The sequence below is a fragment of the Lissotriton helveticus genome, chromosome 12, assembly GCF_964261635.1.
Source record: "Lissotriton helveticus chromosome 12, aLisHel1.1, whole genome shotgun sequence".
NCBI lineage: Eukaryota > Metazoa > Chordata > Amphibia > Caudata > Salamandridae > Lissotriton > Lissotriton helveticus.
In genome coordinates this window covers 134,476,588-134,496,777 of record NC_136073.1, presented here as the reverse complement: position 1 = coordinate 134,496,777, position 20,190 = coordinate 134,476,588, and the positions used below count along the sequence as shown (strand labels likewise).

Below are 20,190 nucleotides of genomic sequence, written 5' to 3'. Positions count from 1 at the left end.
CACACATACACTTGTGGGCCTGTGATGGGACACCAATGCAGAGAAACACATCTGGCGCAGATCTTCTATTCTGTCTATTAGACCTGCATCTCCCCTGTACCTCCTCAAGCCATCTGTATCTGAAGCAAGAAAGAGTTAAGGAGCGGTCCATCTACACTTTTATAGGGAGGATGCTGCCGTGAGCTCCTCCCAGCTAATCACACAAACAGCAGTAAAGCAAGATAACTACACAGTTAGGGGGGACTGCATGGTTAGGTTTTTGAGGAATTATTGAAACTGACCTCAGTGACCCATGATCAGAGCTGTGGCTAATGACTGCGTTCCCAATTATGATGAAGCAAGCACCATGGCTCGTAGGGGCCCCACAACATGCTTTTCTTAGCTCATTGAATTAAAGTATAAACCTCTGCCATGTATGAGTGGCAAAAAGGCTTGTTAATTTGGTTGCTTTTCCAATTCACGTCTGACAACAAGATGAAGGAACATTGGGGCATCAGAAGCTTTGGAAAGTAGCCACCAACCTCAGAGAAAGAGAGAAAGAGGGAAAAGGCAGTATGAGGTGTGGAGAAAACAGCAGCAGGTACAAGGAGCTCAAATGAGATTAATGGCGCCTAAATAGAGCACATAAAGGAACAGGTACAAATCTAAGAAAAGGGAAAGAAAGACTAGGAAAAAAACACGGAAAAAGCCTGTAGATAAAATTCTCTTCCTGGGACAGCAGGCTAAGAGAAATTACACAGGGAGCAGTTAAGCTTGTAACACAGGGAGAATAGAAATTAAATGCAGTTTTATGAAGTGTGTTTGCCTAATCCAGCAAGCACTTTTGTTTTATTTTTCTATTTGCGTCTTTTATTGGTAAAGTAAGTTTCAAGTGCATGAATGGTATGACTGAGAGAGCCAGGGTATAATAATTTGAAGTGTTTGCACCAGCGCTAATGTAGTACGAGAGTTATAGCAAAGATATGAAAAGGGATAGCGATAATAAATATGTGAAAGGGCAATAGTGACACCAAAATAAGCCACCTATATATAAAACTGACATGGAAGAAATTCTAAAGGTTAACTTCTGAAATTGTAGCCGATGTTAAAATGTTTCTTGTTGTTGGCAGGATTCGATTCTGCGCGGGGAGACCCCAATGATTTCTAGTCCATCGCATTAACCACTCGGCCACAACAACTGACTGTAGGTTTTGTGCAAATAATCTGTATGAAAGTTTTCAAGGTGTCCCACAGCAAATTCCTGGTATTCTGCAATGCACTTTTTAAAAATAATGTTTTTTTCAGCAGGCACATTCTCTCCTAAAAACAAAAATTGCATGAGTATATCTCTAGTTTGGAAAAGGATAGGCTTTCATGCATACTCTCATGTGGCACTCAAGTTTTTGGGACCCTATTGCACTCTGTTTTCGTGCTGCTTTTAGTCTATGGCCCATATTACAGAAGTCTACCATCTTTGAGTATTTGAGGCTCCTTTGTAAGTGATTTATCTTTTTTACTTGAAGAGCTATATAATAAAGGGGTCCGGGAAAGATTGCATTTATGGAAGATAAAAGAAGGCACACTTGTCTCACCAAATGCCGTAGAGAAACCTGATGTTTTACTCATGTTATCTTTAGTTTGTTTTTGTTAGACCTTGCATTCTTAAGGTGGCCTCATCCCTACCTTATTGCTTTTCACCTACGCATTTTGCTGTATCTTTTTGTTGGCCTTAGGACTCTGATCACTTTATCGCTACTAATCAGTGCTGAAGTGCACGTGCTTCTTCCCTAATCATGTGTGTAATTGGAGTATACCTGACTGACAGATTTAATTTACTTGAAAGCCCCTTGTAAAGTGGTATACCATATACCCAGGGACTGATTGTGCCGCCCAAAGAAGTAGCATTTCAAACCTGTCTCAAGCCTGCTACTGCAGTGCCTGTGCTGCAGTGTACTGCCACTTCGACTTGCCATTTAAAACTACTTGCCAAGCCTTAAACTCCAATTTTATTACATATAATTAACCCCTAAGGTAGGCCCTAGGTAGTCCTAGGGGCATCATGCTATGTAAGTAAAAGGTAAGACATGTACTGTGGTAGTTTGCATTCCTGGTAGTACCAAACAGTCTATTACATTTTTCACTATTGTGAGATCTGCCCCTCTCATAGGTTAGCATTGGGTATTCCCTTATACTTTTTGGGGGGTAATTCCATATCAGAGAGGAGAAGCTTTATTTATTTATTGATAAATCCTATTTACTGGTGAGGTTGGATTTAACTTTACTATTTTATAAATGCCATTTTTAGAGAATGAGCATTTCTCTGCACTTACTGCTCTATTTGCCTGAAAACCTGTCTCCAATTGACGTCTGGATTGGGCTGCGAGACAGCTACATTTGTGCATTCCCTCTAGACAGCCACAATACAGGTCACTCAACTGCAACTGCATTCATCTGCATTCTGATTGGCATGGGGGAGAGCTCCATTCCCCCCAACAAAAATAGGTTCAAAAACGATAATTTATGTCAGTAGGTACAATATAGCTACATCTTATAATCATGTGTGTTTAAATAATTTGTCGTTAGATTGTTTAAATATTTTAAAGGATCTGTTTTTAATAGACATTTTACAAAAACAACTGGTACATTTGGTAATTCTGTAAAAGAAAAACCCAGCTGCCGTGACATTGCCAACCACAATGCCGTGACTCGGATTCTAACCGAGGTTGCTGCGGCCACAACGCAGAGTAATAACCACTATACGATCACGGCGAGCTACTTGGGCTCAATAAAATACAGTGACATGGAGAATTTATAATTCGGAACACTCAGGGAACTCCTGTGATAGGCTGAATGTGTTCATTGCTTCCTCATTCCTTATACAAAGGCTTTGTCTCCTCAGTGGTTGATAGGCTGAAACTGTTTCCTGGCCGCCTGCTTGTGAACTGCCAGGAGTCAAAGATCACACATACACTTGTGGGCCTGTGATGGGACACCAATGCAGAGAAACACACCTGGCTCAGATCTTCTATTCTGTCTAGTAGACCTGCATCTCCCCTGTACCTCCTCAAGCCATCTGTATGTGAAGCAAGAAAGAGTTAAGGAGCGGTCCATCTACACTTTTATAGGGAGGATGCTGCCGTGAGCTCCTCCCAGCTAATCACACAAACAGCAGTAAAGCAAGATAACTACACAGTTAGGGGGGACTGCATGGTTAGGTTTTTGAGGAATTATTGAAACTGACCTCAGTGACCCATGATCAGAGCTGTGGCTAATGACTGCGTGCCTAATTATGATGAAGCAAGCACCATGGCTCGTAGGGGCCCCACAACACGCTTTTCTTAGCTCAATTAAAGTATAAACCTCTGCCATGTATGAGTGGTAAAGGCTTGTTAATTTGGTTGCTTTTCCAATTCACGTCTGACAACAAGATGAAGGAACATTGAGGCATCAGAAGCTTTGGAAAGTAGCCACCAACCTCAGAGAAAGAGAGAAAGAGGGAAAAGGCAGTATGAGGTGTGGAGAAAACAGCAGCAGGTACAAGGAGCTCAAATGAGATTAATGGCGCCTAAATAGAGCACGTAAAGGAACAGTTACAAATCTAAGAAAAGGGAAAGAAAGACTAGGAAAAAAACACGGAAAGAGCCTGTAGATAAAATTCTCTTCCTGGGACAGCAGGCTAAGAGAAATTACACAGGGAGCAGTTAAGCTTGTAACACGGGGAGAATAGAAAAGAAAATGCAGTTTTATGAAGTGTGTTTGCCTAATCCAACAAGCACTTTTGTTTTATTTTTCTATTTGCTTCTTTTATTGGTAAAGTAAGTTTCAAGTGCATGAATGGTATGACTGAGAGAGCCAGGGTATAATAATTTGAAGTGTTTGCACCAGCGCTAATGTAGGACGAGAGTTATAGCAAAGATATGAAAGGGGTAGCGATAAAAAATATGTGAAAGGGCAATAGTGACACCAAAATAAGCCACCTATTTATAAAACTAACATGGAAGAAATTCTAAAGGTTAACTTCTGAAATTGTAGCCGATGTTAAAAAGTTTCTCGTTGTTGGCAGGATTCAAACCTGCGCAGGTGGACCCCAATGGATATCTAGTCCATCGCCTTAACCACTCGGCCACAACAACTGACTGTAAGTTTGGTGCAAATAATCAGTATGAAAGTTTTCAAGGTGTCCCATAGCAAATTCCTGATATCCTGCAATGCACTTTTTAAAAATAATGTTTTTTTCAGCAGGCACATTCTCTCCTAAAAACAAAAATAAGCCTACATCTTATAATCATGTGTGTTTAAATAATTTGTCGTTAGATCGTTTAAATATTTTAAAGGATCTGTTTTTAATAGACATTTTACAAAAACAACTGGTACATTTGGTAATTCTGTAAAAGAAAAACCCAACTGCCGTGACATTGCCAACCACAATGCCATGACTCGGATTCGAACCGAGGTTGCTGCAGCCACAACGCAGAGTACTAACCACTATACGATCACGGCGAGCTACTTGGGCTCAATAACATCCAGTGACATGGAGAATTTATAATTCGAAACACTCAGGGAACTCCAGTGATAGGCTGAATGTGTTCATTGCTTCCTCATTCCTTATACAAAGGCTTTGTCTCCTCAGTGGTTGATAGGCTGAAACCGTTTCCTGGCCGCCTGCTTGTGAACTGCCAGAAGTCAAAGATCACACATACACTTGTGGGCCTGTGATGGGACACCAATGCAGAGAAACACACCTGGTGCAGATCTTCTATTCTGTCTATTAGACCTGCATCTCCCCTGTACCTCCTCAAGCCATCTGTATGTGAAGCAAGAAAAAGTTAAGGAGCGGTCCATCTACACTTTTATAGGGAGGATGCTGCTGTGAGCTCCTCCCAGCTAATCACACAAACAGCAGTAAAGCAAGATACCTACACAGTTAGGGGGGACTGCATGGTTAGGTTTTTGAGGAATTATTGAAACTGACCTCAGTGACCCATGATCAGAGCAGTGGCTAATGACTGCGTGCCCAATTATGATGAAGCAAGCACCATGGCTCGTAGGGGCCCCACAACACGCTGTTCTTAGCTCATTGAATTAAAGTATAAACCTCTGCCATGTATGAGTGGTAAAGGCTTGTTAATTTGGTTGCTTTTCCAATTCACATCTGACAACAAGATGAAGGAACATTGGGGCATCAGAAGCTTTGGAAAGTAGCCACCAACCTCAGAGAAAGAGAGAAAGAGGGAAAAGGCAGTATGAGGTGTGGAGAAAACAGCAGCAGGTACAAGGAGCTCAAATGAGATTAATGGCACCTAAATAGAGCACATAAAGGAACAGTTACAAATCTAAGAAAAGGGAAAGAAAGACTAGGAAAAAAACACGGAAAGAGCCTGTAGATAAAATTCTCTTCCTGGGACAGCAGGCTAAGAGAAATTACACAGGGAGCAGTTAAGCTTGTAACACGGGGAGAATAGAAAAGAAAATGCAGTTTTATGAAGTGTGTTTGCCTAATCCAGCAAGCACTTTTGTTTTATTTTTCTATTTGCTTCTTTTATTGGTAAAGTAAGTTTCAAGTGCATGAATGGTATGACTGAGAGAGCCAGGGTATAATAATTTGAAGTGTTTGCACCAGCGCTAATGTAGGACGAGAGTTATAGCAAAGATATGAAAGGGGTAGCGATAATAAATATGTGAAAGGGCAATAGTGACACCAAAATAAGCCACCTATTTATAAAACTGACATGGAAGAAATTCTAAAGGTTAACTTCTGAAATTGTAGCCGATGTTTATAGTTTCTCGTTGTTGGCAGGACTCGAACCTGCGCAGGGAGACCCCAATGGATTTCTAGTCCATCGCCTTAACCACTCGGCCACAACAACTGACTGTAAGTTTAGTGCAAATAATCTGTATGAAAGTTTTCAAGGTGTCCCACAGCAAATTCCTGGTATTCTGCAATGCACTTTTTTAAAATAATGTTTTTTTCAGCAGGCACATTCTCTCCTAAAAACAAAAATTGCATGAGTATATCTCTAGTTTGGAAAAGGATAGGCTTTCATGCATACTCTCATGTGGCACTCAAGTTTTTGGGACCCTATTGCACTCTGTTTTCGTGCTGCTTTTAGTCTATGGCCCATATTACAGAAGTCTACCATCTTTGAGTATTTGAGGCTCCTTTGTAAGTGCTTTATCTTTTTTACTTGAAGAGCTATATAATAAAGGGGTCAGGGAAAGATTGCATTTATGGAAGATAAAAGAAGGCACACTTGTCTCACCACATGCCGTAGAGAAACCTGATGTTTTACTCATGTTATCCTTAGTTTGTTTGTGTTAGACCTTGCATTCTTAAGGTGGCCTCTACCCTACCTTATTGCTTTTCACCTACGCATTTTGCTGTATCTTTTTGTTGGCCTTAGGACTCTGATCACTTTATCGCTACTAATCAGTGCTGAAGTGCACGTGCTTCTTCCCTAATCATGTGTGTAATTGGAGTATACCTGACTGACAGATTTAATTGACTTGAATGCCCCTTGTAAAGTGGTATACCATATACCCAGGAACTGATTGTGCCGCCCAAAAAAGTAGCATTTCAAACCTGTCTCAAGCCTGCTACTGCAGTGCCTGTGCTGCAGTGTACTGCCACTTCGACTTGCCATTTAAAACTACTTGCCAAGCCTTAAACTCCAATTTTATTACATATAATTAACCAAAAGGTAGGCCCTAGGTAGTCCTAGGGGCATCAAGATATGTAAGTAAAAGGTAAGACATGTACTGTGGTAGTTGGCATGTCCTGGTAGTACAAAACAGTCTATTACATTTTTCACTACTGTGAGGTCTGCCCCGCTCATAGGTTAGCATTGGGTATTCCCTTATACTTTTTGGGGGGTAATTCCATATCAGAGAGGAGAAGCTTTATTTATTTATAGATAAATCCTATTTACTGGTGAGGTTGGATTTAACTTTACTATTTTATAAATGCCATTTTTAGAGAGTGAGCATTTCTCTGCACTTACTGCTCTATTTGCCTGAAAACCTGTCTCCAATTGACGTCTGGATTGGGCTGCGAGACAGCTACATTTGTGCATTCCTTCTAGACAGCCACAACACAGGTCACTCAACTGCAACTGCATTCATCTGCATTCTGATTGGCATGGGGGAGAGCTCTATTCCCCCACCGCAAATAGGTTCAAGAACGATAATTTATGTCAGTAGGTACAATATAGCTACATCTTATAATCATGTGTGTTTAAATAATTTGTCGTTAGATCGTTTAAATATTTTAAAGGATCTGTTTTTAATAGACATTTTACAAAAACAACAGGTACATTTGGTAATTCTGTAAAAGAAAAACCCAACTGCCGTGACATTGCCAACCACAATGCCGTGATTCGGATTCGAACCGAGGTTGCTGCAGCCACAACGCAGAGTACTAACCACTATACGATCACGGCGAGCTACTTGGGCTCAATAACATACAGTGACATGGAGAATTTATAATTCGGAACACTCAGGGAACTCCTGTGATAGGCTGCATGTGTTCATTGTTTCCTCATTTCTTATACAAAGGCTTTGTCTCCTCAGTGGTTGATAGGCTGAAACTGTTTCCTGGCCGCCTGCTTGCGAACTGCCAGGAGTCAAAGATCACACATACACTTGTGGGCCTGTGATGGGACACCAATGCAGAGAAACACACCTGGCGCAGATCTTCTATTCTGTCTAGTAGACCTGCATCTCCCCTGTACCTCCTCAAGCCATCTGTATGTGAAGCAAGAAAGAGTTAAGGAGCGGTCCATCTACACTTTTATAGGGAGGATGCTGCCGTGAGCTCCTCCCAGCTAATCACACAAACAGCAGTAAAGCAAGATAACTACACAGTTAGGGGGGACTGCATGGTTAGGTTTTTGAGGAATTATTGAAACTGACCTCAGTGACCCATGATCAGAGCTGTGGCTAATGACTGCGTGCCTAATTATGATGAAGCAAGCACCATGGCTCGTAGGGGCCCCACAACACGCTTTTCTTTGCTCAATTAAAGTATAAACCTCTGCCATGTATGAGTGGTAAAGGCTTGTTAATTTGGTTGCTTTTCCAATTCACGTCTGACAACAAGATGAAGGAACAATGGGGCATCAGAAGCTTTGGAAAGTAGCCACCAACCTCAGAGAAAGAGAGAAAGAGGGAAAAGGCAGTATGAGGTGTGGAGAAAACAGCAGCAGGTACAAGGAGCTCATATGAGATTAATGGCGCCTAAATAGAGCACGTAAAGGAACAGTTACAAATCTAAGAAAAGGGAAAGAAAGACTAGGAAAAAAACACGGAAAGAGCCTGTAGATAAAATTCTCTTCCTGGGACAGCAGGCTAAGAGAAATTACACAGGGAGCAGTTAAGCTTGTAACACGGGGAGAATAGAAAAGAAAATGCAGTTTTATGAAGTGTGTTTGCCTAATCCAGCAAGCACTTTTGTTTTATTTTTCTATTTGCTTCTTTTATTGGTAAAGTAAGTTTCAAGTGCATGAATGGTATGACTGAGAGAGCCAGGGTATAATAATTTGAAGTGTTTGCACCAGCGCTAATGTAGGACGAGAGTTATAGCAAAGATATGAAAGGGGTAGCGATAATAAATATGTGAAAGGGCAATAGTGACACCAAAATAAGCCACCTATTTATAAAACTGACATGGAAGAAATTCTAAAGGTTAACTTCTGAAATTGTAGCCGATGTTTATAGTTTCTCGTTGTTGGCAGGACTCGAACCTGCGCAGGGAGACCCCAATGGATTTCTAGTCCATCGCCTTAACCACTCGGCCACAACAACTGACTGTAAGTTTAGTGCAAATAATCTGTATGAAAGTTTTCAAGGTGTCCCACAGCAAATTCCTGGTATTCTGCAATGCACTTTTTTAAAATAATGTTTTTTTCAGCAGGCACATTCTCTCCTAAAAACAAAAATTGCATGAGTATATCTCTAGTTTGGAAAAGGATAGGCTTTCATGCATACTCTCATGTGGCACTCAAGTTTTTGGGACCCTATTGCACTCTGTTTTCGTGCTGCTTTTAGTCTATGGCCCATATTACAGAAGTCTACCATCTTTGAGTATTTGAGGCTCCTTTGTAAGTGCTTTATCTTTTTTACTTGAAGAGCTATATAATAAAGGGGTCAGGGAAAGATTGCATTTATGGAAGATAAAAGAAGGCACACTTGTCTCACCACATGCCGTAGAGAAACCTGATGTTTTACTCATGTTATCCTTAGTTTGTTTGTGTTAGACCTTGCATTCTTAAGGTGGCCTCTACCCTACCTTATTGCTTTTCACCTACGCATTTTGCTGTATCTTTTTGTTGGCCTTAGGACTCTGATCACTTTATCGCTACTAATCAGTGCTGAAGTGCACGTGCTTCTTCCCTAATCATGTGTGTAATTGGAGTATACCTGACTGACAGATTTAATTGACTTGAATGCCCCTTGTAAAGTGGTATACCATATACCCAGGAACTGATTGTGCCGCCCAAAAAAGTAGCATTTCAAACCTGTCTCAAGCCTGCTACTGCAGTGCCTGTGCTGCAGTGTACTGCCACTTCGACTTGCCATTTAAAACTACTTGCCAAGCCTTAAACTCCAATTTTATTACATATAATTAACCAAAAGGTAGGCCCTAGGTAGTCCTAGGGGCATCAAGATATGTAAGTAAAAGGTAAGACATGTACTGTGGTAGTTGGCATGTCCTGGTAGTACAAAACAGTCTATTACATTTTTCACTACTGTGAGGTCTGCCCCGCTCATAGGTTAGCATTGGGTATTCCCTTATACTTTTTGGGGGGTAATTCCATATCAGAGAGGAGAAGCTTTATTTATTTATAGATAAATCCTATTTACTGGTGAGGTTGGATTTAACTTTACTATTTTATAAATGCCATTTTTAGAGAGTGAGCATTTCTCTGCACTTACTGCTCTATTTGCCTGAAAACCTGTCTCCAATTGACGTCTGGATTGGGCTGCGAGACAGCTACATTTGTGCATTCCTTCTAGACAGCCACAACACAGGTCACTCAACTGCAACTGCATTCATCTGCATTCTGATTGGCATGGGGGAGAGCTCTATTCCCCCACCGCAAATAGGTTCAAGAACGATAATTTATGTCAGTAGGTACAATATAGCTACATCTTATAATCATGTGTGTTTAAATAATTTGTCGTTAGATCGTTTAAATATTTTAAAGGATCTGTTTTTAATAGACATTTTACAAAAACAACAGGTACATTTGGTAATTCTGTAAAAGAAAAACCCAACTGCCGTGACATTGCCAACCACAATGCCGTGATTCGGATTCGAACCGAGGTTGCTGCAGCCACAACGCAGAGTACTAACCACTATACGATCACGGCGAGCTACTTGGGCTCAATAACATACAGTGACATGGAGAATTTATAATTCGGAACACTCAGGGAACTCCTGTGATAGGCTGAATGTGTTCATTGTTTCCTCATTTCTTATACAAAGGCTTTGTCTCCTCAGTGGTTGATAGGCTGAAACTGTTTCCTGGCCGCCTGCTTGCGAACTGCCAGGAGTCAAAGATCACACATACACTTGTGGGCCTGTGATGGGACACCAATGCAGAGAAACACACCTGGCGCAGATCTTCTATTCTGTCTAGTAGACCTGCATCTCCCCTGTACCTCCTCAAGCCATCTGTATGTGAAGCAAGAAAGAGTTAAGGAGCGGTCCATCTACACTTTTATAGGGAGGATGCTGCCGTGAGCTCCTCCCAGCTAATCACACAAACAGCAGTAAAGCAAGATAACTACACAGTTAGGGGGGACTGCATGGTTAGGTTTTTGAGGAATTATTGAAACTGACCTCAGTGACCCATGATCAGAGCTGTGGCTAATGACTGCGTGCCTAATTATGATGAAGCAAGCACCATGGCTCGTAGGGGCCCCACAACACGCTTTTCTTTGCTCAATTAAAGTATAAACCTCTGCCATGTATGAGTGGTAAAGGCTTGTTAATTTGGTTGCTTTTCCAATTCACGTCTGACAACAAGATGAAGGAACAATGGGGCATCAGAAGCTTTGGAAAGTAGCCACCAACCTCAGAGAAAGAGAGAAAGAGGGAAAAGGCAGTATGAGGTGTGGAGAAAACAGCAGCAGGTACAAGGAGCTCATATGAGATTAATGGCGCCTAAATAGAGCACGTAAAGGAACAGTTACAAATCTAAGAAAAGGGAAAGAAAGACTAGGAAAAAACACGGAAAGAGCCTGTAGATAAAATTGTCTTCCTGGGACAGCAGGCTAAGAGAAATTACACAGGGAGCAGTTAAGCTTGTAACACGGGGAGAATAGAAAAGAAAATGCAGTTTTATGAAGTGTGTTTGCCTAATCCAGCAAGCACTTTTGTTTTATTTTTCTATTTGCTTCTTTTATTGGTAAAGTAAGTTTCAAGTGCATGAATGGTATGACTGAGAGAGCCAGGGTATAATAATTTGAAGTGTTTGCACCAGCGCTAATGTAGGACGAGAGTTATAGCAAAGATATGAAAGGGGTAGCGATAATAAATAAGTGAAAGGGCAATAGTGACACCAAAATAAGCCACCTATTTATAAAACTGACATGGAAGAAATTCTAAAGGTTAACTTCTGAAATTGTAGCTGATGTTAAAAATTTTCTCATTGTTGGCAGGATTCGAACCTGCGCGGGGGGACCCCAATGGATTTCTAGTCCATCGCCTTAACCACTCGGCCACAACAACTGACTGTAAATTTTGTGCAAATAATCTGTATGAAAGTTTTCAAGGTGTCCCACAGCAAATTCCTGGTATTCTGCAATGCACTTTTTAAAAATAATGTTTTTTTCAGCAGGCACATTCTCTCCTAAAAACAAAAATTGCATGAGTATATCTCTAGTTTGGAAAAGGATAGGCTTTCATGCATACTCTCATGTGGCACTCAAGTTTTTGAGACCCTATTGCACTCTGTTTTCGTGCTGCTTTTAGTCTATGGCGCATATTACAGAAGTCTACCATCTTTGAGTATTTGAGGCTCCTTTGTAAGTGCTTTATCTTTTTTACTTGAAGAGCTATATAATAAAGGGGTCAGGGAAAGATTGCATTTATGGAAGATAAAAGAAGGCACACTTGTCTCACCAAATGCCGTAGAGAAACCTGATGTTTTACTCATGTTATCCTTAGTTTGTTTTTGTTAGACATTGCATTCTTAAGGTGGCCTCAACCCTACCTTATTGCTTTTCACCTACGCATTTTGCTGTATCTTTTTGTTGGCCTTAGGACTCTGATCACTTTATCGCTACTAATCAGTGCTGAAGTGCACATGCTTCTTCCCTAATCATGTGTGTAATTGGAGTATACCTGACTGACAGATTTAATTGACTTGAATGCCCCTTGTAAAGTGGTATACCATATACCCAGGAACTGATTGTGCCGCCCAAAAAAGTCGCATTTCAAACCTGTCTCAAGCCTGCTACTGCAGTGCCTGCGCTGCAGTGTACTGCCACTTTGACTTGCCATTTAAAACTACTTGCCAAGCCTTAAAACTCCAACTTTATTACATATAATTAACCCCTAAGGTAGGCCCTAGGTAGTCCTAGGGGCATCATGCTATGTAAGTAAAAGGTAAGACATGTACTGTGGTAGTTTGCATGTCCTGGTAGTACCAAACAGTCTATTACATTTTTCACTACAGTGAGGTCTGCCCCTCTCATAGGTTAGCATTGGGTATTCCCTTATACGTTTTGGGGGGTAATTCCATATCAGAGAGGAGAAGCTTTATTTATTTATTGATAAATCCTATTTACTGGTGAGGTTGGATTTGACTTTACTATTTTATAAATGCCATTTTTAGAGAGTGAGCATTTCTCTGCACTTACTGCTCTATTTGCCTGAAAACCTGTCTCCAATTGACGTCTGGATTGGGCTGCGAGACAGCTACATTTGTGCATTCCCTCTAGACAGCCACAACACAGGTCACTCAACTGCAACTGCATTTTGATTGGCATGGGGGAGAGCTCCATTCCCCCCACCACAAATAGGTTCAAGAACGATAATTTATGTCAGTAGGTACAATATAGCTACATCTTATAATAATGTGTGTTTAAATAATTTGTCGTTAGATCGTTTAAATATTTTAAAGGATCTGTTTTTAATAGACATTTTACAAAAACAACTGGTACATTTGGTAATTCTGTAAAAGAAAAACCCAACTGCTGTGACATTGCCAACCACAATGCCGTAACTCGAATTCGAACCGAGGTTGCTGCGGCCACAACGCAGAGTACTAACCACTGTACGATCACAGCGAGCTACTTGGGCTCAATAACATACACTGACATGGAGAATTTATAATTCGAAACACTCAGGGAACTCCAGTGATAGGCTGAATGTGTTCATTGCTTCCTCATTCCTTATACAAAGGTTATGTCTCCTCAGTGGTTGATAGGCTGAAACTGTTTCCTGGCCGCCTGCTTGTGAACTGCCAGGAGTCAAAGATCACACATACACTTGTGGGCCTGTGATGGGACACCAATGCAGAGAAACGCAACTGGCGCAGATCTTCTATTCTGTCTAGTAGACCTGCATCTCCCCTGTACCTCCTCAAGCCATCTGTATGTGAAGCAAGAAAGAGTTAAGGAGGGTCCATCTACACTTTTATAGGGAAGATGCTGCCGTGAGCTCCTCCCAGCTAATCACACAAACAGCAGTAAAGCAAGATAACTACACAGTTAGGGGGGACTGCATGGTTAGGTTTTTGAGGAATTATTGAAACTGACCTCAGTGACCCATGATCAGAGCTGTGGCTAATGCCTGCGTGCCTAATTATGATGAAGCAAGCACCATGGCTCGTAGGGGCCCCACAACACGCTTTTCTTAGATCAATTAAAGTATAAACCTCTGCCATGTATGAGTGGTAAAGGCTTGTTAATTTGGTTGCTTTTCCAATTCACGTCTGACAACAAGATGAAGGAACATTGGGGCATCAGAAGCTTTGGAAAGTAGCCACCAACCTCAGAGAAAGAGAGAAAGAGGGAAAAGGCAGTATGAGGTGTGGAGAAAACAGCAGCAGGTACAAGGAGCTCAAATGAGATTAATGGCGCCTAAATAGAGCACATAAAGGAACAGTTACAAATCTAAGAAAAGGGAAAGAAAGACTAGGAAAAAAACACGGAAAGAGCCTGTAGATAAAATTCTCTTCCTGGGACAGCAGGCTAAGAGAAATTACACAGGGAGCAGTTAAGCTTGTAACACGGGGAGAATAGAAAAGAAAATGCAGTTTATGAAGTGTGTTTGCCTAATCCAGCAAGCACTTTTGTTTTATTTTTCTATTTGCTTCTTTTATTGGTAAAGTAAGTTTCAACTGCATGAATGGTATGACTGAGAGAGCCAGGGTATAATAATTTGAAGTGTTTGCACCAGCACTAATGTAGGACGAGAGTTATAGCAAAGATATGAAAGGGATAGCGATAATAAATATGTGAAAGGGCAATAGTGACACCAAAATAAGCCACCTATTTATAAAACTGACATGGAAGAAATTCTAAAGGTTAACTTCTGAAATTGTAGCCGATGTTAAAAAGTTTCTCGTTGTTGGCAGGATTTGAACCTGCGCGGGGGGACCCCAATGGATTTCTAGTCCATCGCCTTAACCACTCGGCCACAACAACTGACTGTTAGTTTTGTGCAAATAATCTGTATGAAAGTTTTCAAGGTGTGCCACAGCAAATTCCTGATATCCTGCAATGCACTTTTTAAAAATAATGTTTTTTTCAGCAGGCACATTCTCTCCTAAAAACAAAAATAAGGCTACATCTTATAATCATGTGTGTTTAAATAATTTGTCGTTAGATCGTTTAAATATTTTAAAGGGTCTGTTTTTAATAGACATTTTACAAAAACAACTGGTACATTTGGTAATTCTGTAAAAGAAAAACCCAACTGCCGTGACATTGCCAACCACAATGCCGTGGCTCGGATTCGAACCGAGGTTGCTGCAGCCACAACGCAGAGTACTAACCACTATACGATCACGGCGAGCTACTTGGGCTTAATAACATACAGTGACATGGAGAATTTATAATTCGAAACACTCAGGGAACTCCAGTGATAGGCTGAATGTGTTCATTGCTTCCTCATTCCTTATACAAAGGTTTTGTCTCCTCAGTGGTTGATAGGCTGAAACTGTTTCCTGGCCGCCTGCTTGTGAACTGCCAGGAGTCAAAGATCACACATACACTTGTGGGCCTGTGATGGGACACCAATGCAGAGAAACACACCTGGCGCAGATCTTCTATTCTGTCTATTAGACCTGCATCTCCCCTGTACCTCCTCAAGCCATCTGTATGTGAAGCAAGAAAACGTTAAGGAGCGGTCAATCTACACTTTTATAGGGAGGATGCTGCCGTGATCTCCTCCCAGCTAATCACACAAACAGCAGTAAAGCAAGATAACTACACAGTTAGGGGGGACTGCATGGTTAGGTTTTTGAGGAATTATTGAAACTGACCTCAGTGACCCATGATCAGAGCTGTGGCTAATGACTGCGCGCCCAATTATGATGAAGCAAGCCCCATGGCTCGTAGGGGCCCCACAACACGCTTTTCTTAGCTCAATTAAAGTATAAACCTCTGCCATGTATGAGTGGTAAAGGCTTGTTAATTTGGTTGCTTTTCCAATTCACGTCTGACAACAAGATGAAGGAACATTGGGGCATCAGAAGCTTTGGAAAGTAGCCACCAACCTCAGAGAAAGAGAGAAAGAGGGAAAAGGCAGTATGAGGTGTGGAGAAAACAGCAGCAGGTACAAGGAGCTCAAATGAGATTAATGGCGCCTAAATAGAGCACGTAAAGGAACAGTTACAAATCTAAGAAAAGGGAAAGAAAGACTAGGAAAAAAACACGGAAAGAGCCTGTAGATAAAATTCTCTTCCTGGCACAGCAGGCTAAGAGAAATTACACAGGGAGCAGTTAAGCTTGTAACACTGGGAGAATAGAAAAGAAAATGCAGTTTTATGAAGTGTGTTTGCCTAATCCAGCAAGCACTTTTGTTTTATTTTTCTATTTGCTTCTTTTATTGGTAAAGTAAGTTTCAAGTGCATGAATGGTATGACTGAGAGAGCCAGGGTATAATAATTTGAAGTGTTTGTACCAGCGCTAATGTAGGACGAGAGTTATAGCAAAGATATGAAAGGGGTGGCGATAATAAATATGTGAAAGGGCAATAGTGACACCAAAATAAGCCCGCCTATTTATAAAACTGACATGGAAGAAATTCTAAAGGTTAACTTCTGAAATTGTAGCCGATGTTAAAAAGTTTCTCGTTGTTGGCAGGATTCGAACCTGCGAGGGGGGACTCCAATGGATTTCTAGTCCATCGCCTTAACCACTCGGCCACAACAACTAACTGTAAGTTTTGTGCAAATAATCTGTATGAAAGTTTTCAAGGTGTGCCACAGCAAATTCCTGATATCCTGCAATGCACTTTTTAAAAATAATGTTTTTTTCAGCAGGCACATTCTCTCCTAAAAACAAAAATAAGGCTACATCTTATAATCATGTGTGTTTAAATAATTTGTCAGTAGATCGTTTAAATATTTTAAAGGATCTGTTTTTAATAGACATTTTACAAAAACACCTGGTACATTTGGTAATTCTGTAAAAGAAAAACCCAACTGCTGTGACATTGCCTACCACAATGCCGTGACTCGGATTCGAACCGAGGTTGCTGCAGCCACAACGCAGAGTACTAACCACTATACGATCACGGCGAGCTATTTGGGCTCAATAATATACAGTGACATGGAGAATTTATAATTCGAAACACTCAGGGAACTCCAGTGATAGGCTGAATGTGTTCATTGCTTCCTCATTCCTTATACAAAGGCTTTGTCTCCTCAGTGGTTGATAGGCTGAAACCGTTTCCTGGCCGCCTGCTTGTGAACTGACAGGAGTCAAAGATCACACATACACTTGTGGGCCTGTGATGGGACACCAATGCAGAGAAACACACCTGGCGCAGATCTTCTATTCTGTCTAGTAGACCTGCATTTCCCCTGTACCTCCTCAAGCCATCTGTATGTGAAGCAAGAAAGAGTTAAGGAGCGGTCCATCTACACTTTTATAGGGAGGATGCTGCCGTGAGCTCCTCCCAGCTAATCACAGAAACAGCAGTAAAGCAAGATAACTACACAGTTAGGGGGGACTGCATGGTTAGGTTTTTGAGGAATTATTGAAACTGACCTCAGTGACCCATGATCAGAGCTGTGGCTAATGACTGCGTGCCTAATTATGATGAAGCAAGCACCATGGCTCATAGGGGCCCCACAACACGCTTTTCTTAGCTCATTGAATTAAAGTATAAACCTCTGCCATGTATGAGTGGTAAAGGCTTGTTAATTTGGTTGCTTTTCCAATTCACGTCTGACAACAAGATGAAGGAACATTGGGGCATCAGAAGCTTTGGAAAGTAGCCACCAACCTCAGAGAAAGAGAGAAAGAGGGAAAAGGCAGTATGAGGTGTGGAGAAAACAGCAGCAGGTACAAGGAGCTCAAATGAGATTAATGGCGCCTAAATAGAGCACGTAAAGGAACAGTTACAAATCTAAGAAAAGGGAAAGAAAGACTAGGAAAAAAACACGGAAAGAGCCTGTAGATAAAATTCTCTTCCTGGGACAGCAGGCTAAGAGAAATTACACAGGGAGCAGTTAAGCTTGTAACACGGGGAGAATAGAAAAGAAAATGCAGTTTTATGAAGTGTGTTTGCCTAATCCAGCAAGCACTTTTGTTTTATTTTTCTATTTGCTTCTTTTATTGGTAAAGTAAGTTTCAAGTGCATGAATGGTATGACTGAGAGAGCCAGGGTATAATAATTTGAAGTGTTTGCACCAGCGCTAATGTAGGACGAGAGTTATAGCAAAGATATGAAAGGGGTAGCGATAATAAATATGTGAAAGGGCAATAGTGACACCAAAATAAGCCACCTATTTATAAAACTGACATGGAAGAAATTCTAAAGGTTAACTTCTGAAATTGTAGCCGATGTTAAAAAGTTTCTCATCGTTGGCAGGATTCGAACCTGCGCGGGGAGACGCCAATGGATTTCTAGTCCATCGCCTTAACCACTCGGCCACAACAACTGACTGTAAGTTGTGTGCAAATAATCTGTATGAAAGTTTTCAAGGTGTGCCACAGCAAATTCCTGATATCCTGCAATGCACTTTTTAAAAATAATGTTTTTTTCAGCAGGCACATTCTCTCCTAAAAACAAAAATAAGGCTACATCTTATAATCATGTGTGTTTAAATAATTTGTCGTTAGATCGTTTAAATATTTTAAAGGATCTGTTTTTAATAGACATTTTACAAAAACAACTGGTACATTTGGTAATTCTGTAAAAGAAAAAGCCAACTGCCGTGACATTGCCAACCACAATGCCGTGACTCGGATTCAAACCGAGGTTGCTGCAGCCACAACGCAGAGTACTAACCACTATACGATCACGGCGAGCTACTTGGGCTCAATAACATACAGTGACATGGAGAATTTATAATTCGAAACACTCAGGGAACTCCAGTGATAGGCTGAATGTGTTCATTGCTTCCTCATTCCTTATACAAAGGCTTTGTCTCCTCAGTGGTTGATAGGCTGAAACCGTTTCCTGGCCGCCTGCTTGTGAACTGCCAGAAGTCAAAGATCACACATACACTTGTTGGCCTGTGATGGGACACCAATGCAGAGAAACACACCTGGCGCAGATCTTCTATTCTGTCTATTAGACCTGCATCTCCCCTGTACCTCCTCAAGCCATCTGTATGTGAAGCAAGAAAAAGTTAAGGAGCGGTCCATCTACACTTTTATAGGGAGGATGCTGCCGTGAGCTCCTCCATGCTAATCACACAAACAGCAGTAAAGCAAGATAACTACACAGTTAGGGGGGACTGCATGGTTAGGTTTTTGAGGAATTATTGAAACTGACCTCAGTGACCCATGATCAGAGCTGTGGCTAATGACTGCGCGCCCAATTATGATGAAGCAAGCACCATGGCTCGTAGGGGCCCCACAACACTCTTTTCTTAGCTCATTGAATTAAAGTATAAACCTCTGCCATGTATGAGTGGTAAAGGCTTGTTAATTTGGTTGCTTTTCCAATTCACGTCTGACAACAAGCTGAAGGAACATTGGGGCATCAGAAGCTTTGGAAAGTAGCCACCAACCTCAGAGAAAGAGAGAAAGAGGGAAAAGGCAGTATGAGGTATGGAGAAAACAGCAGCAGGTACAAGGAGCTCAAATGAGATTAATGGCGCCTAAATAGAGCACGTAAAGGAACAGTTCCAAATCTAAGAAAAAGGAAAGAAAGACTAGGAAAAAAACACGGAAAGAGCCTGTAGATAAAATTCTCTTCCTGGGACAGCAGGCTAAGAGAAATTACACAGGGAGCAGTTAAGCTTGTAACACGGGGAGAATAGAAAAGAAAATGCAGTTTTATGAAGTGTGTTTGCCTAATCCAGCAAGCACTTTTGTTTTATTTTTCTATTTGCTTCTTTTATTGGTAAAGTAAGTTTCAAGTGCATGAATGGTATGACTGAGAGAGCCAGGGTATAATAATTTGAAGTGTTTGCACCAGCGCTAATGTAGGACGAGAGTTATAGCAAAGATATGAAAGGGGTAGCGATAATAAATATGTGAAATGGCAATAGTGACACCAAAATAAGCCACCTATTTATAAAACTGACATGGTAGAAATTCTAAAGGTTAACTTCTGAAATTGTAGCCGATGTTAAAAGTTTCTCGTTGTTGGCAGGATTCGAACCTGCGCGGGGAGACCCCAATGGATTTCTAGTCCATCGCCTTAACCACTCGGCCACAACATCTGACTGTAAGTTTTGTGCAAATAATCTGTATGAAAGTTTTCATGGTGTCCCACAGCAAATTCCTGGTATTCTGCAATGCACTTTTTTAAAATAATGTTTTTTTCAGCAGGCACATTCTCTCCTAAAAACAAAAATTGCATGAGTATATCTCTAGTTTGGAAAAGGATAGGCTTTCATGCATACTCTCATGTGGCACTCAAGTTTTTGGGACCCTATAGCGCTCTGTTTTCGTGCTGCTTTTAGTCTATGGCCCATATTACAGAAGTCTACCATCTTTGAGTATTTGAGGCTCCTTTGTAAGTGCTTTATCTTTTTTACTTGAAGAGCTATATAATAAAGGGGTCAGGGAAAGATT

General features: G+C 41.1%; 9 non-coding genes across 9 annotated transcripts; all 9 read right to left on the bottom strand.

Annotated features, from left to right (window-relative positions):
- Window positions 1-4,030: 4,030 nt before the first annotated feature.
- On the bottom strand, window positions 4,031-4,112 carry TRNAS-AGA (transfer RNA serine (anticodon AGA)). The gene has a single exon. It is a non-coding gene; the product is annotated as a tRNA-Ser (tRNA).
- Window positions 4,113-5,764: 1,652 nt separating this feature from the next.
- TRNAS-AGA (transfer RNA serine (anticodon AGA)) lies at window positions 5,765-5,846 on the bottom strand. Its single transcript has one exon. It is a non-coding gene; the product is annotated as a tRNA-Ser (tRNA).
- Window positions 5,847-8,696: 2,850 nt separating this feature from the next.
- TRNAS-AGA (transfer RNA serine (anticodon AGA)) lies at window positions 8,697-8,778 on the bottom strand. The gene has a single exon. It is a non-coding gene; the product is annotated as a tRNA-Ser (tRNA).
- A 2,850-nt stretch (window positions 8,779-11,628) lies between these two features.
- TRNAS-AGA (transfer RNA serine (anticodon AGA)) lies at window positions 11,629-11,710 on the bottom strand. The gene has a single exon. It is a non-coding gene; the product is annotated as a tRNA-Ser (tRNA).
- A 2,842-nt stretch (window positions 11,711-14,552) lies between these two features.
- On the bottom strand, window positions 14,553-14,634 carry TRNAS-AGA (transfer RNA serine (anticodon AGA)). The gene has a single exon. It is a non-coding gene; the product is annotated as a tRNA-Ser (tRNA).
- Window positions 14,635-16,284: 1,650 nt separating this feature from the next.
- Window positions 16,285-16,366, bottom strand: TRNAS-AGA (transfer RNA serine (anticodon AGA)). Its single transcript has one exon. It is a non-coding gene; the product is annotated as a tRNA-Ser (tRNA).
- A 295-nt stretch (window positions 16,367-16,661) lies between these two features.
- Window positions 16,662-16,733, bottom strand: TRNAH-GUG (transfer RNA histidin (anticodon GUG)). The gene has a single exon. It is a non-coding gene; the product is annotated as a tRNA-His (tRNA).
- A 1,286-nt stretch (window positions 16,734-18,019) lies between these two features.
- On the bottom strand, window positions 18,020-18,101 carry TRNAS-AGA (transfer RNA serine (anticodon AGA)). The gene has a single exon. It is a non-coding gene; the product is annotated as a tRNA-Ser (tRNA).
- A 1,652-nt stretch (window positions 18,102-19,753) lies between these two features.
- Window positions 19,754-19,835, bottom strand: TRNAS-AGA (transfer RNA serine (anticodon AGA)). Its single transcript has one exon. It is a non-coding gene; the product is annotated as a tRNA-Ser (tRNA).
- Window positions 19,836-20,190: the final 355 nt, after the last annotated feature.